Source organism: Hippocampus zosterae, chromosome 17, assembly GCF_025434085.1.
Source record: "Hippocampus zosterae strain Florida chromosome 17, ASM2543408v3, whole genome shotgun sequence".
Classification (NCBI taxonomy): Eukaryota; Metazoa; Chordata; class Actinopteri; order Syngnathiformes; family Syngnathidae; genus Hippocampus; species Hippocampus zosterae.
Window position 1 is genome coordinate 18,423,900 of NC_067467.1, and position 15,993 is coordinate 18,439,892.

Genomic DNA, 15,993 nt, shown 5'->3' on the forward strand with positions numbered 1-15,993 from the left:
AAAATGATCTTACGAGTGAGCTAAGGGGCGTATTGCGGCTTATATGTCAACTAGTAAGCCTCAAAATGATCTTACTAGTGAACTAGTGGGCACATTTATGGACTTACATGTTCACTATTAAGAGTCAAAATGATCTTACTAGTGAACTAGTGGGCACATTTATGGCCTTACATGTTCACTAGTAAGCGTCAAAATGATCTTACTAGTGAACAAGTGGGCGTTTTGTGGCTTACATCTTCACTAGTAAGCCTCAAAATGATCTTACTAGAGAACTAGTGGGCATTTTGTGGCTTACATGTCAACTAGTAAGCCTCAAAATGATCTTACTAGTGAACTAATGGGCACATTTATGGCCTTACATGTTCACTAGTAAGCGTCAAAATGATCTTACTAGTGAACTAGTGGGCGTTTTGCGGCTTACATGTCAACTAGTAAGCCTCAAAATGATCTTACTAGTGAACTAGTGGGCATTTTGTGGCTTACATGTCAACTAGTAAGCATCAAAATGCTCCTACCAGTGAACTAGTGGGCACATTTATGGCCTTACATGTTCACCAATAAGCCTCAAAATGATCTTACCAGTGAACTAGTGGGCGTTTTGTGGCTTACATGTTCACGAGTAAGCGTCAAAATGATCTTACTAGTGAACTAGTGGCCGTTTTGCGGCTTACATGTCAACAAGTAAGCCTCAAAATGATCTTACTAATAAACTAGTGGGCGTTTTGTGGCTTACATGTTCACTAGTAAGCGTCAAAATGACCTTACGAGTGAATTAGTGAGCGTTTTGTGGCTTACATGTCAACGAGTAAGCCTCAAAATGATCTTACTAGTGAACTAGTGGGAACCCTTTATGGCCTTACATGTTCACTAGTAAGCGTCAAAATGATCTTACTAGTGAACTAGTGGGCGTTTTGCGGCTTGCATGTCAACAAGTAAGCCTCAAAATGATCTTACTAATAAACTAGTGGGCGTTTTGTGGCTTACATGTTCACTAGTAAGCGTCAAAATGACCTTACGAGTGAATTAGTGAGCGTTTTGTGGCTTACATGTCAACGAGTAAGCCTCAAAATGATCTTACTAGTGAACTAGTGGGAACCCTTTATGGCCTTACATGTTCACTAGTAAGCGTCAAAATGACCTTACTAGTGAACTAGTGGGTACATTTATGGCCTTAAATGTTCACTAGTAAGCCTCAAAATGATCTTACTAGTGAACTAGTGGGCGTTTTGTGGCTTACATGTTCACGAGTAAGGGTCAAAATGATCTTACTAGTGAACTAGTGGGCGTTTTGTGGCTTGCATGTCAACTAATAAGCCTCAAAATGATCTTACTAGTGAACTAGTGGGCACATTTATGGCCTTACATGTTCACTAGTAAGCCTCAAAATGATCTTACCAGTGAACTAGTGGGCGTTTTGCGGCTTACATGTAAACTAGTAAGCCTCAAAATGATCTTACTAGTGAACTAGTGGGCATTTTGTGGCTTACATGTCAACTAGTAAGCTTCAAAATGATCTTACTAGTGAACTAGTGGGCACATTTATGGCCTTAACTGTTCACTAGTAAGCCTCAAAATGATCTTACTAGTGAACTAGTGGGAGTTTTGTGGCTTACATGTTCACGAGTAAGAGTCAAAATGATCTTACTCGTGAACTAGTGGGCGTTTTGCGGCTTGCATGTCAACTAGTAAGCCTCAAAATGATCTTACGAGTGAACTAGTGGGCGTTTTGCGGCTTACATGTTCACTAGTAAGCCTCAAAATGATCTTACTAGTGAACTAGTGAGCGTTTTGTGGCTTACATGTTCACTAGTAAGTGTCAAAATGACCTTACTAGTGAACTAGTGAGTCTTTTGTGGCTTACATGTTCACTAGTAGGCGTCAAAATGATCTTACTAGTGAACTAATGGGCACATTTATGGCCTTAAATGTTCACTAGTAAGCCTCAAAATGATCTTAGTAGTGAACTAGTGGGCGTTCTGTGGCTTACATGTTCACGGGTAAGCGTCAAAATGATTTTACTAGTGAACTAGTGGCCGTTTTGTGGCTTACATGTTCACTAGTAAGCCTCAAAATGATCTTACTAGTGAACTAGTGGGCGTTTTGTGGCTTACATGTTAACTAGTAAGCGTCAAAATGACCTTACTAGTGAACTAGTGACAATTTGTGGCTTACATGTTCACGAGTAAGCGTCAAAATGACCTTACTAGTGAACTAGTGAGCGTTTTGTGGCTTACATGTTCACTAGTAAGCCTCAAAATGATCTTACGAGTGAGCTAAGGGGCGTTTTGTGGCTTACATGACAACTAGTAAGCCTCAAAATGATCTTACTAGTGAACTAGTGGGTTCTTTTGTGGCTGACATGTTCACTACTAAGCCTCAAAATGATCTTACTAGTGAACTAGTGGGCGTTTTGTGGCTTACATGTCAACTATTTAGCCTCAAAATGATCTTACTAGTGAACTAGTCGGCACATTTATGGCCTTACATGTTCACTAGTAAGCCTCAAAATGATCTTACCAGTGAACTAGTGGGGGTTTTGCGGCTTATATATCAACTAGTAAGCCTCAAAATGATCTTACTATTGAACTAGTGGGCGTTTTGCGGCTTGCATGTCAACTAGTAAGCCTCAAAAAGATCTTACGAGTGAACTAGTGGGTGTTTTGCGGCTTAAATGTCAACAAGTAAGCCTCAAAATGATCTTACTAGTGAACTAGTGGGCACATTTATGGACTTACATGTTCACTATTAAGAGTCAAAATGATCTTACTAGTGAACTAGTGGGCACATTTATGGCCTTACATGTTCACTAGTAAGCGTCAAAATGATCTTACTAGTGAACAAGTGGGCGTTTTGTGGCTTACATCTTCACTAGTAAGCCTCAAAATGATCTTACTAGAGAACTAGTGGGCATTTTGTGGCTTACATGTCAACTAGTAAGCCTCAAAATGATCTTACTAGTGAACTAATGGGCACATTTATGGCCTTACATGTTCACTAGTAAGCGTCAAAATGATCTTACTAGTGAACTAGTGGCCGTTTTGCGGCTTACATGTCAACTAGTAAGCCTCAAAATGATCTTACTAGTGAACTAGTGGGCATTTTGTGGCTTACATGTCAACTAGTAAGCATCAAAATGATCTTACCAGTGAACTAGTGGGCACATTTATGGCCTTACATGTTCACCAGTAAGCCTCAAAATGATCTTACCAGTGAACTAGTGGGCGTTTTGTGGCTTACATGTTCACGAGTAAGCGTCAAAATGATCTTACTAGTGAACTAGTGGCCGTTTTGCGGCTTACATGTCAACAAGTAAGCCTCAAAATGATCTTACTAATAAACTAGTGGGCGTTTTGTGGCTTACATGTTCACTAGTAAGCGTCAAAATGACCTTACGAGTGAATTAGTGAGCGTTTTGTGGCTTACATGTCAACGAGTAAGCCTCAAAATGATCTTACTAGTGAACTAGTGGGAACCCTTTATGGCCTTACATGTTCACTAGTAAGCGTCAAAATGATCTTACTAGTGAACTAGTGGGCGTTTTGCGGCTTGCATGTCAACTAGTAAGCCTCAAAATGATCTTACTAGTGAACTAGTGGGCGTTTTGTGGCTTACATGTTAACTAGTAAGCGTCAAAATGACCTTACTAGTGAACTAGTGGGCACATTTATGGCCTTAAATGTTCACTAGTAAGCCTCAAAATGATCTTACTAGTGAACTAGTGGGCGTTTTGTGGCTTACATGTTCACGAGTAAGGGTCAAAATGATCTTACTAGTGAACTAGTGGGCGTTTTGCGGCTTGCATGTCAACTAATAAGCCTCAAAATGATCTTACTAGTGAACTAGTGGGCACATTTATGGCCTTACATGTTCACTAGTAAGCCTCAAAATGATCTTACCAGTGAACTAGTGGGCGTTTTGCGGCTTACATGTAAACTAGTAAGCCTCAAAATGATCTTACTAGTGAACTAGTGGGCATTTTGTGGCTTACATGTCAACTAGTAAGCTTCAAAATGATCTTACTAGTGAACTAGTGGGCACATTTATGGCCTTAACTGTTCACTAGTAAGCCTCAAAATGATCTTACTAGTGAACTAGTGGGAGTTTTGTGGCTTACATGTTCACGAGTAAGAGTCAAAATGATCTTACTCGTGAACTAGTGGGCGTTTTGCGGCTTGCATGTCAACTAGTAAGCCTCAAAATGATCTTACGAGTGAACTAGTGGGCGTTTTGCGGCTTACATGATCACTAGTAAGCCTCAAAATGATCTTACTAGTGAACTAGTGAGCGTTTTGTGGCTTACATGTTCACTCGTAAGTGTCAAAATGACCTTACTAGTGAACTAGTGAGTCGTTTGTGGCTTACATGTTCATTAGTAGGCGTCAAAATGATCTTACTAGTGAACTAATGGGCACATTTATGGCCTTAAATGTTCACTAGTAAGCCTCAAAATGATCTTACTAGTGAACTAGTGGGCGTTCTGTGGCTTACATGTTCACGGGTAAGCGTCAAAATGATTTTACTAGTGAACTAGTGGCCGTTTTGTGGCTTACATGTTCACTAGTAAGCCTCAAAATGATCTTACTAGTGAACTAGTGTGCGTTTTGTGGCTTACATGTTAACTAGTAAGCGTCAAAATGACCTTACTAGTGAACTAGTGACAATTTGTGGCTTACATGTTCACGAGTAAGCCTCAAAATGACCTTACTAGTGAACTAGTGAGCGTTTTGTGGCTTACATGTTCACTAGTAAGCCTCAAAATGATCTTACGAGTGAGCTAAGGGGCGTTTTGTGGCTTACATGACAACTAGTAAGCCTCAAAATGATCTTACTAGTGAACTAGTGGGTTCTTTTGTGGCTGACATGTTCACTACTAAGCCTCAAAATGATCTTACTAGTGAACTAGTGGGCGTTTTGTGGCTTACATGTCAACTATTTAGCCTCAAAATGATCTTACTAGTGAACTAGTCGGCACATTTATGGCCTTACATGTTCACTAGTAAGCCTCAAAATGATCTTACCAGTGAACTAGTGGGGGTTTTGCGGCTTATATATCAACTAGTAAGCCTCAAAATGATCTTACTATTGAACTAGTGGGCGTTTTGCAGCTTGCATGTCAACTAGTAAGCCTCAAAAAGATCTTACGAGTGAACTAGTGGGTGTTTTGCGGCTTACATGTCAACAAGTAAGCCTCAAAATGATCTTACTAGTGAACTAGTGGGCGTTTTGTGGCTTACATGTTAACTAGTAAGCGTCAAAATGACCTTACTAGTGAACTAGTGGGCACATTTATGGCCTTAAATGTTCACTAGTAAGCCTCAAAATGATCTTACTAGTGAACTAGTGGGCGTTTTGTGGCTTACATGTTCACGAGTAAGGGTCAAAATGATCTTACTAGTGAACTAGTGGGAGTTTTGCGGCTTGCATGTCAACTAGTAAGCCTCAAAATGATCTTACTAGTGAACTAGTGGGCATTTTGTGGCTTACATGTCAACTAGTAAGCCTCAAAATGATCTTACTAGTGAACTAGTGGGCGTTTTGTGGCTTACATGTTCACGAGTAAGGGTCAAAATGATCTTACGAGTGAACTAGTGGGCGTTTTGCGGCTTACATGTCAACAAGTAAGCCTCAAAATGATCTTACTAATGAACTAGTGGGCGTTTTGCGGTTTACATGTCAACTAGTAAGCCTCACAATGATCTTACTAGTGAACTAGTGGGCATTTTGTGGCTTACATGTCAACTACTAAGCCTCAAAATGACCTTACTAGTGAACTAGTGGGCACATTTATGGCCTTACATGTTCACTAGTAAGCCTCAAAATGATCTTACTAGTGAACTAGTGAGCGTTTTGTGGCTTACATGTTCACTAGTAGGCATCAAAATGATCTTACTAGTGAACTAATGGGCACATTTATGGCCTTACATGTTCACTAGTAAGCCTCAAAATGATCTTACTAGTGAACTAGTGGGCGTTCTGTGGCTTACATGTTCACGGGTAAGCGTCAAAATGATTTTACTAGTGAACTAGTGGGGGTTTTGCGGCTTATATATCAACTAGTAAGCCTCAAAATGATCTTACTAGTGAACTAGTGGGGATTTTGTGGCTTACATGTCAACTAGTAAGCCTCAAAATAATCTTACCAGTGAACTAGTGGGCACATTTATGGCCTTACATGTTCACCAGTAAGCCTCAAAATGATCTTACCAGTGAACTAGTGGGCGTTTTGTGGTTTACATGTTCACGAGTAAGCGTCAAAATGATCTTACTAGTGAACTACTGGCCGTTTTGCGGCTTACATGTCAATAAGTAAGCCTCAAATTGATCTTACTAATGAACTAGTGGGCGTTTTGTGGCTTACATGTTCACTAGTAAGCGCCAAAATGACCTTACTAGTGAATTAGTGAGCGTTTTGTGGCTTACATGTCAACGAGTAAGCCTCAAAATGATCTTACTAGTGAACTAGTGGGCGTTTTGCGGCTTGCATGTCAACTAATAAGCCTCAAAATGATCTTACGAGTGAACTAGTGGGTGTTTTGCGGCTTACATGTCAACAAGTAAGCCTCAAAATGATCTTACTAGTGAACTAGTGGGCGTTTTGCGGCTTACATGTTAACTAGTAAGCGTCAAAATGACCTTACTAGTGAACTAGTGACAATTTGTGGCTTACATGTTCACGAGTAAGCGTCAAAATGACCTTACTAGTGAACTAGTGAGCGTTTTGCGGCTTACATGTCAACTAGCAAGCCTCAAAATGATCTTACGAGTGAGCTAAGGGGCGTGTTGCGGCTTATATGTCAACTAGTAAGCCTCAAAATGATCTTACTAGTGAACTAGTGGGCACATTTATGGACTTACATGTTCACTATTAAGAGTCAAAATGATCTTACTAGTGAACTAGTGGGCACATTTATGGCCTTACATGTTCACTAGTAAGCGTCAAAATGATCTTACTAGTGAACAAGTGGGCGTTTTGTGGCTTACATCTTCACTAGTAAGCCTCAAAATGATCTTACTAGAGAACTAGTGGGCATTTTGTGGCTTACATGTCAACTAGTAAGCCTCAAAATGATCTTACTAGTGAACTAATGGGCACATTTATGGCCTTACATGTTCACTAGTAAGCGTCAAAATGATCTTACTAGTGAACTAGTGGGCGTTTTGCGGCTTACATGTCAACTAGTAAGCCTCAAAATGATCTTACCAGTGAACTAGTGGGCACATTTATGGCCTTACATGTTCACCAGTAAGCCTCAAAATGATCTTACCAGTGAACTAGTGGGCGTTTTGTGGCTTACATGTTCACGAGTAAGCGTCAAAATGATCTTACTAGTGAACTAGTGGCCGTTTTGCGGCTTACATGTCAACAAGTAAGCCTCAAAATGATCTTACTAATAAACTAGTGGGCGTTTTGTGGCTTACATGTTCACTAGTAAGCGTCAAAATGACCTTACGAGTGAATTAGTGAGCGTTTTGTGGCTTACATGTCAACGAGTAAGCCTCAAAATGATCTTACTAGTGAACTAGTGGGAACCCTTTATGGCCTTACATGTTCACTAGTAAGCGTCAAAATGATCTTACTAGTGAACTAGTGGGCGTTTTGCGGCTTGCATGTCAACTAGTAAGCCTCAAAATGATCTTACTAGTGAACTAGTGGGCGTTTTGTGGCTTACATGTTAACTAGTAAGCGTCAAAATGACCTTACTAGTGAACTAGTGGGCACATTTATGGCCTTAAATGTTCACTAGTAAGCCTCAAAATGATCTTACTAGTGAACTAGTGGGCGTTTTGTGGCTTACATGTTCACGAGTAAGGGTCAAAATGATCTTACTAGTGAACTAGTGGGCGTTTTGCGGCTTGCATGTCAACTAGTAAGCCTCAAAATGATCTTACTAGTGAACTAGTGGGCACATTTATGGCCTTACATGTTCACTAGTAAGCCTCAAAATGATCTTACCAGTGAACTAGTGGGCGTTTTGCGGCTTACATGTAAACTAGTAAGCCTCAAAATGATCTTACTAGTGAACTAGTGGGCATTTTGTGGCTTACATGTCAACTAGTAAGCTTCAAAATGATCTTACTAGTGAACTAGTGGGCACATTTATGGCCTTAACTGTTCACTAGTAAGCCTCAAAATGATCTTACTAGTGAACTAGTGGGAGTTTTGTGGCTTACATGTTCACGAGTAAGGGTCAAAATGATCTTACTAGTGAACTAGTGGGCGTTTTGCGGCTTGCATGTCAACTAGTAAGCCTCAAAATGATCTTACGAGTGAACTAGTGGGCGTTTTGCGGCTTACATGTTCACTAGTAAGCCTCAAAATGATCTTACTAGTGAACTAGTGAGCGTTTTGTGGCTTACATGTTCACTAGTAAGTGTCAAAATGACCTTACTAGTGAACTAGTGAGTCTTTTGTGGCTTACATGTTCACTAGTAGGCGTCAAAATGATCTTACTAGTGAACTAATGGGCACATTTATGGCCTTAAATGTTCACTAGTAAGCCTCAAAATGATCTTACTAGTGAACTAGTGGGCGTTCTGTGGCTTACATGTTCACGGGTAAGTGTCAAAATGATTTTACTAGTGAACTAGTGGCCGTTTTGTGGCTTACATGTTCACTAGTAAGCCTCAAAATGATCTTACTAGTGAACTAGTGGGCGTTTTGTGGCTTACATGTTAACTAGTAAGCGTCAAAATGACCTTACTAGTGAACTAGTGACAATTTGTGGCTTACATGTTCACGAGTAAGCGTCAAAATGACCTTACTAGTGAACTAGTGAGCGTTTTGTGGCTTACATGTTCACTAGTAAGCCTCAAAATGATCTTACGAGTGAGCTAAGGGGCGTTTTGTGGCTTACATGACAACTAGTAAGCCTCAAAATGATCTTACTAGTGAACTAGTGGGTTCTTTTGTGGCTGACATGTTCACTACTAAGCCTCAAAATGATCTTACTAGTGAACTAGTGGGCGTTTTGTGGCTTACATGTCAACTATATAGCCTCAAAATGATCTTACTAGTGAACTAGTCGGCACATTTATGGCCTTACATGTTCACTAGTAAGCCTCAAAATGATCTTACCAGTGAACTAGTGGGGGTTTTGCGGCTTATATATCAACTAGTAAGCCTCAAAATGATCTTACTAGTGAACTAGTGGGGATTTTGTGGCTTACATGTCAACTAGTAAGCCTCAAAATAATCTTACCAGTGAACTAGTGGGCACATTTTTGGCCTTACATGTTCACCAGTAAGCCTCAAAATGATCTTACCAGTGAACTAGTGGGCGTTTTGTGGTTTACATGTTCACGAGTAAGCGTCAAAATGATCTTACTAGTGAACTACTGGCCGTTTTGCGGCTTACATGTCAATAAGTAAGCCTCAAAATGATCTTACTAATGAACTAGTGGGCGTTTTGTGGCTTACATGTTCACTAGTAAGCGTCAAAATGACCTTACTAGTGAATTAGTGAGCGTTTTGTGGCTTACATGTCAACGAGTAAGCCTCAAAATGATCTTACTAGTGAACTAGTGGGCACATTTATGGCCTTACATGTTCACTATTAAGAGTCAAAATGATCTTACTAGTGAACTAGTGGGCACATTTATGGCCTTACATGTTCACTAGTAAGCGTCAAAATGATCTTACTAGTGAACAAGTGGGCGTTTTGTGGCTTACATCTTCACTAGTAAGCCTCAAAATGATCTTACTAGAGAACTAGTGGGCATTTTGTGGCTTACATGTCAACTAGTAAGCCTCAAAATTATCTTACTAGTGAACTAATGGGCTCATTTATGGCCTTACATGTTCACTAGTAAGCGTCAAAATGATCTTACTAGTGAACAAGTGGGCACGTTTATGGCCTTACATGTTCACTAGTAAGCGTGAAAATGATCTTCATCGTGAACTAGTGGGCGTTTTGCGGCTTACATGTCAACTAGTAAGCCTCAAAATGATCTTAATAGTGAACTAGTGGGTTCTTTTGTGGCTTACATTTTCACTAGTAAGCGTCACAATGACCTTACTTGTGAAGTAGTGAGCGTTTTGTGGCTTACATGTTCACTAGCAAGCCTCACAATGATCTTACTAGTGAACTAGTGGGCGTTTTGTGGCTTACATGTCAAATAGCAAGCCTCAAAATGATCTTACTAGTGAACTAGTGGGCACATTTATGGCCTTACATGTTCACTAGTAGGCCTCAAAATGATATTACCAGTGAACTAGTGGGCGTTTTGCGGCTTACATGTCAACTAGCAAGCCTCAAAATGATCTTACTAGTGAACTAGTGGGCATTTTGTGGCTTACATGTCAACTAGTAAGCCTCAAAATGATCTTACTAGTGAACTAGTGGGCACATTTATGGCCTTAAATGTTCACTAGTAAGCCTCAAAATGATCTTACCAGTGAACTAGTGGGGGTTTTGCGGCTTATATATCAACTAGTAAGCCTCAAAATGATCTTACTAGTGAACTAGTGGCTTCTTTTGTGGCTGACATGTTTACTAGTAAGCGTCACAATGACCTTACTTGTGAACTAGTGAGCGTTTTGTGGCTTACATGTTCACTAGTAAGCGTCAAAATGATCTTACTAGTGAACTAGTGGGCGTTTTGTGGCTTACATGTTCACTAGTAAGCCTCAAAATGATCTTACTAGTGAACTAGTGGGCGTTTTGTGGCTTACATGTTCACTAGTAAGCCTCAAAATGATCTTACTAGTGAACTAGTGGGCGTTTTGTGGCTTACATGTCAACTAGTTAGCCTCAAAATGATCTTACTAGTGAACTAGTCGGCACATTTATGGCCTTACATGTTCACTAGTAAGCCTCAAAATGATCTTACCAGTGAACTAGTGGGGGTTTTGCGGCTTATATATCAACTAGTAAGCCTCAAAATGATCTTACTAGTGAACTAGTGGGGATTTTGTGGCTTACATGTTAACTAGTAAGCGTCAAAATGACCTTACTAGTGAACTAGTGACAATTTGTGGCTTACATGTTCACGAGTAAGCGTCAAAATGACCTTACTAGTGAACTAGTGAGCGTTTTGTGGCTTACATGTTCACTAGTAAGCCTCAAAATGATCTTACGAGTGAGCTAAGGGGCGTTTTGTGGCTTACATGACAACTAGTAAGCCTCAAAATGATCTTACTAGTGAACTAGTGGGTTCTTTTGTTGCTGACATGTTCACTAGTAAGCGTCACAATGACCTTACTTGTGAACTAGTGAGCGTTTTGTGGCTTACATGTTCACTAGTAAGCGTCAAAATGATCTTACTAGTGAACTAGTGGGCGTTTTGTGGCTTACATGTTCACTAGTAAGCCTCAAAATGATCTTACTAGTGAACTAGTGGGCGTTTTGTGGCTTACATGTCAACTAGTTAGCCTCAAAATGATCTTACTAGTGAACTAGTCGGCACATTTATGGCCTTACATGTTCACTAGTAAGCCTCAAAATGATCTTACCAGTGAACTAGTGGGGGTTTTGCGGCTTATATATCAACTAGTAAGTCTCAAAATGATCTTACTAGTGAACTAGTGGGGATTTTGTGGCTTACATGTCAACTAGTAAGCCTCAAAATAATCTTACCAGTGAACTAGTGGGCACATTTATGGCCTTACATGTTCACCAGTAAGCCTCAAAATGATCTTACCAGTGAACTAGTGGGCGTTTTGTGGTTTACATGTTCACGAGTAAGCGTCAAAATGATCTTACTAGTGAACTACTGGCCGTTTTGCGGCTTACATGTCAATAAGTAAGCCTCAAAATGATCTTACTAATGAACTAGTGGGCGTTTTGTGGCTTACATGTTCACTAGTAAGCGTCAAAATGACCTTACTAGTGAATTAGTGAGCGTTTTGTGGCTTACATGTCAACGAGTAAGCCTCAAAATGATCTTACTAGTGAACTAGTGGGCACATTTATGGCCTTACATGTTCACTATTAAGAGTCAAAATGATCTTACTAGTGAACTAGTGGGCACATTTATGGCCTTACATGTTCACTAGTAAGCGTCAAAATGATCTTACTAGTGAACAAGTGGGCGTTTTGTGGCTTACATCTTCACTAGTAAGCCTCAAAATGATCTTACTAGAGAACTAGTGGGCATTTTGTGGCTTACATGTCAACTAGTAAGCCTCAAAATTATCTTACTAGTGAACTAATGGGCTCATTTATGGCCTTACATGTTCACTAGTAAGCGTCAAAATGATCTTACTAGTGAACTAGTGGGCACGTTTATGGCCTTACATGTTCACTAGTAAGCGTGAAAATGATCTTCATCGTGAACTAGTGGGCGTTTTGCGGCTTACATGTCAACTAGTAAGCCTCAAAATGATCTTACGAGTGAGCTAGTGGGCGTTTTGCGGCTTACATGTCAACTAGTAAGCGTCAAAATGATCTTAATAGTGAACTAGTGGGTTCTTTTGTGGCTTACATTTTCACTAGTAAGCGTCACAATGACCTTACTTGTGAAGTAGTGAGCGTTTTGTGGCTTACATGTTCACTAGCAAGCCTCACAATGATCTTACTAGTGAACTAGTGGGCGTTTTGTGGCTTACATGTCAAATAGCAAGCCTCAAAATGATCTTACTAGTGAACTAGTGGGCACATTTATGGCCTTACATGTTCACTAGTAGGCCTCAAAATGATATTACCAGTGAACTAGTGGGCGTTTTGCGGCTTACATGTCAACTAGCAAGCCTCAAAATGATCTTACTAGTGAACTAGTGGGCATTTTGTGGCTTACATGTCAACTAGTAAGCCTCAAAATGATCTTACTAGTGAACTAGTGGGCACATTTATGGCCTTAAATGTTCACTAGTAAGCCTCAAAATGATCTTACCAGTGAACTAGTGGGGGTTTTGCGGCTTATATATCAACTAGTAAGCCTCAAAATGATCTTACTAGTGAACTAGTGGCTTCTTTTGTGGCTGACATGTTTACTAGTAAGCGTCACAATGACCTTACTTGTGAACTAGTGAGCGTTTTGTGGCTTACATGTTCACTAGTAAGCGTCAAAATGATCTTACTAGTGAACTAGTGGGCATTTTGTGGCTTACATGTTCACTAGTAAGCCTCAAAATGATCTTACTAGTGAACTAGTGGGCGTTTTGTGGCTTACATGTCAACTAGTTAGCCTCAAAATGATCTTACTAGTGAACTAGTCGGCACATTTATGGCCTTACATGTTCACTAGTAAGCCTCAAAATGATCTTACCAGTGAACTAGTGGGGGTTTTGCGGCTTATATATCAACTAGTAAGCCTCAAAATGATCTTACTAGTGAACTAGTGGGGATTTTGTGGCTTACATGTCAACTAGTAAGCCTCAAAATAATCTTACCAGTGAACTAGTGGGCACATTTATGGCCTTACATGTTCACCAGTAAGCCTCAAAATGATCTTACCAGTGAACTAGTGGGCGTTTTGTGGTTTACATGTTCACGAGTAAGCGTCAAAATGATCTTACTAGTGAACTACTGGCCGTTTTGTGGCTTACATGTTCACTAGTAAGCGTCAAAATGATCTTACTAGTGAACTAGTGGGCGTTTTGTGGCTTACATGTTCACTAGTAAGCCTCAAAATGATCATACTAGTGAACTAGTGGGCGTTTTGTGGCTTACATGTCAACTAGTTAGCCTCAAAATGATCTTACTAGTGAACTAGTCGGCACATTTATGGCCTTACATGTTCACTAGTAAGCCTCAAAATGATCTTACCAGTGAACTAGTGGGGGTTTTGCGGCTTATATATCAACTAGTAAGCCTCAAAATGATCTTACTAGTGAACTAGTGGGGATTTTGTGGCTTACATGTCAACTAGTAAGCCTCAAAATAATCTTACCAGTGAACTAGTGGGCACATTTATGGCCTTACATGTTCACCAGTAAGCCTCAAAATGATCTTACCAGTGAACTAGTGGGCGTTTTGTGGTTTACATGTTCACGAGTAAGCGTCAAAATGATCTTACTAGTGAACTACTGGCCGTTTTGCGGCTTACATGTCAATAAGTAAGCCTCAAATTGATCTTACTAATGAACTAGTGGGCGTTTTGTGGCTTACATGTTCACTAGTAAGCGCCAAAATGACCTTACTAGTGAATTAGTGAGCGTTTTGTGGCTTACATGTCAACGAGTAAGCCTCAAAATGATCTTACTAGTGAACTAGTGGGCGTTTTGCGGCTTGCATGTCAACTAATAAGCCTCAAAATGATCTTACGAGTGAACTAGTGGGTGTTTTGCGGCTTACATGTCAACAAGTAAGCCTCAAAATGATCTTACTAGTGAACTAGTGGGCGTTTTGCGGCTTACATGTTAACTAGTAAGCGTCAAAATGACCTTACTAGTGAACTAGTGACAATTTGTGGCTTACATGTTCACGAGTAAGCGTCAAAATGACCTTACTAGTGAACTAGTGAGCGTTTTGCGGCTTACATGTCAACTAGCAAGCCTCAAAATGATCTTACGAGTGAGCTAAGGGGCGTGTTGCGGCTTATATGTCAACTAGTAAGCCTCAAAATGATCTTACTAGTGAACTAGTGGGCACATTTATGGACTTACATGTTCACTATTAAGAGTCAAAATGATCTTACTAGTGAACTAGTGGGCACATTTATGGCCTTACATGTTCACTAGTAAGCGTCAAAATGATCTTACTAGTGAACAAGTGGGCGTTTTGTGGCTTACATCTTCACTAGTAAGCCTCAAAATGATCTTACTAGAGAACTAGTGGGCATTTTGTGGCTTACATGTCAACTAGTAAGCCTCAAAATGATCTTACTAGTGAACTAATGGGCACATTTATGGCCTTACATGTTCACTAGTAAGCGTCAAAATGATCTTACTAGTGAACTAGTGGGCGTTTTGCGGCTTACATGTCAACTAGTAAGCCTCAAAATGATCTTACCAGTGAACTAGTGGGCACATTTATGGCCTTACATGTTCACCAGTAAGCCTCAAAATGATCTTACCAGTGAACTAGTGGGCGTTTTGTGGCTTACATGTTCACGAGTAAGCGTCAAAATGATCTTACTAGTGAACTAGTGGCCGTTTTGCGGCTTACATGTCAACAAGTAAGCCTCAAAATGATCTTACTAATAAACTAGTGGGCGTTTTGTGGCTTACATGTTCACTAGTAAGCGTCAAAATGACCTTACGAGTGAACTAGTGGGCGTTTTGTGGCTTACATGTTAACTAGTAAGCGTCAAAATGACCTTACTAGTGAACTAGTGGGCACATTTATGGCCTTAAATGTTCACTAGTAAGCCTCAAAATGATCTTACTAGTGAACTAGTGGGCGTTTTGTGGCTTACATGTTCACGAGTAAGGGTCAAAATGATCTTACTAGTGAACTAGTGGGCGTTTTGCGGCTTGCATGTCAACTAGTAAGCCTCAAAATGATCTTACTAGTGAACTAGTGGGCACATTTATGGCCTTACATGTTCACTAGTAAGCCTCAAAATGATCTTACCAGTGAACTAGTGGGCGTTTTGCGGCTTACATGTAAACTAGTAAGCCTCAAAATGATCTTACTAGTGAACTAGTGGGCATTTTGTGGCTTACATGTCAACTAGTAAGCTTCAAAATGATCTTACTAGTGAACTAGTGGGAGTTTTGTGGCTTACATGTTCACGAGTAAGGGTCAAAATGATCTTACTAGTGAACTAGTGGGCGTTTTGCGGCTTGCATGTCAACTAGTAAGCCTCAAAATGATCTTACGAGTGAACTAGTGGGCGTTTTGCGGCTTACATGTTCACTAGTAAGCCTCAAAATGATCTTACTAGTGAACTAGTGAGCGTTTTGTGGCTTACATGTTCACTAGTAAGTGTCAAAATGACCTTACTAGTGAACTAGTGAGTCTTTTGTGGCTTACATGTTCACTAGTAGGCGTCAAAATGATCTTACTAGTGAACTAATGGGCACATTTATGGCCTTAAATGTTCACTAGTAAGCCTCAAAATGATCTTACTAGTGAACTAGTGGGCGTTCTGTGGCTTACATGTTCACGG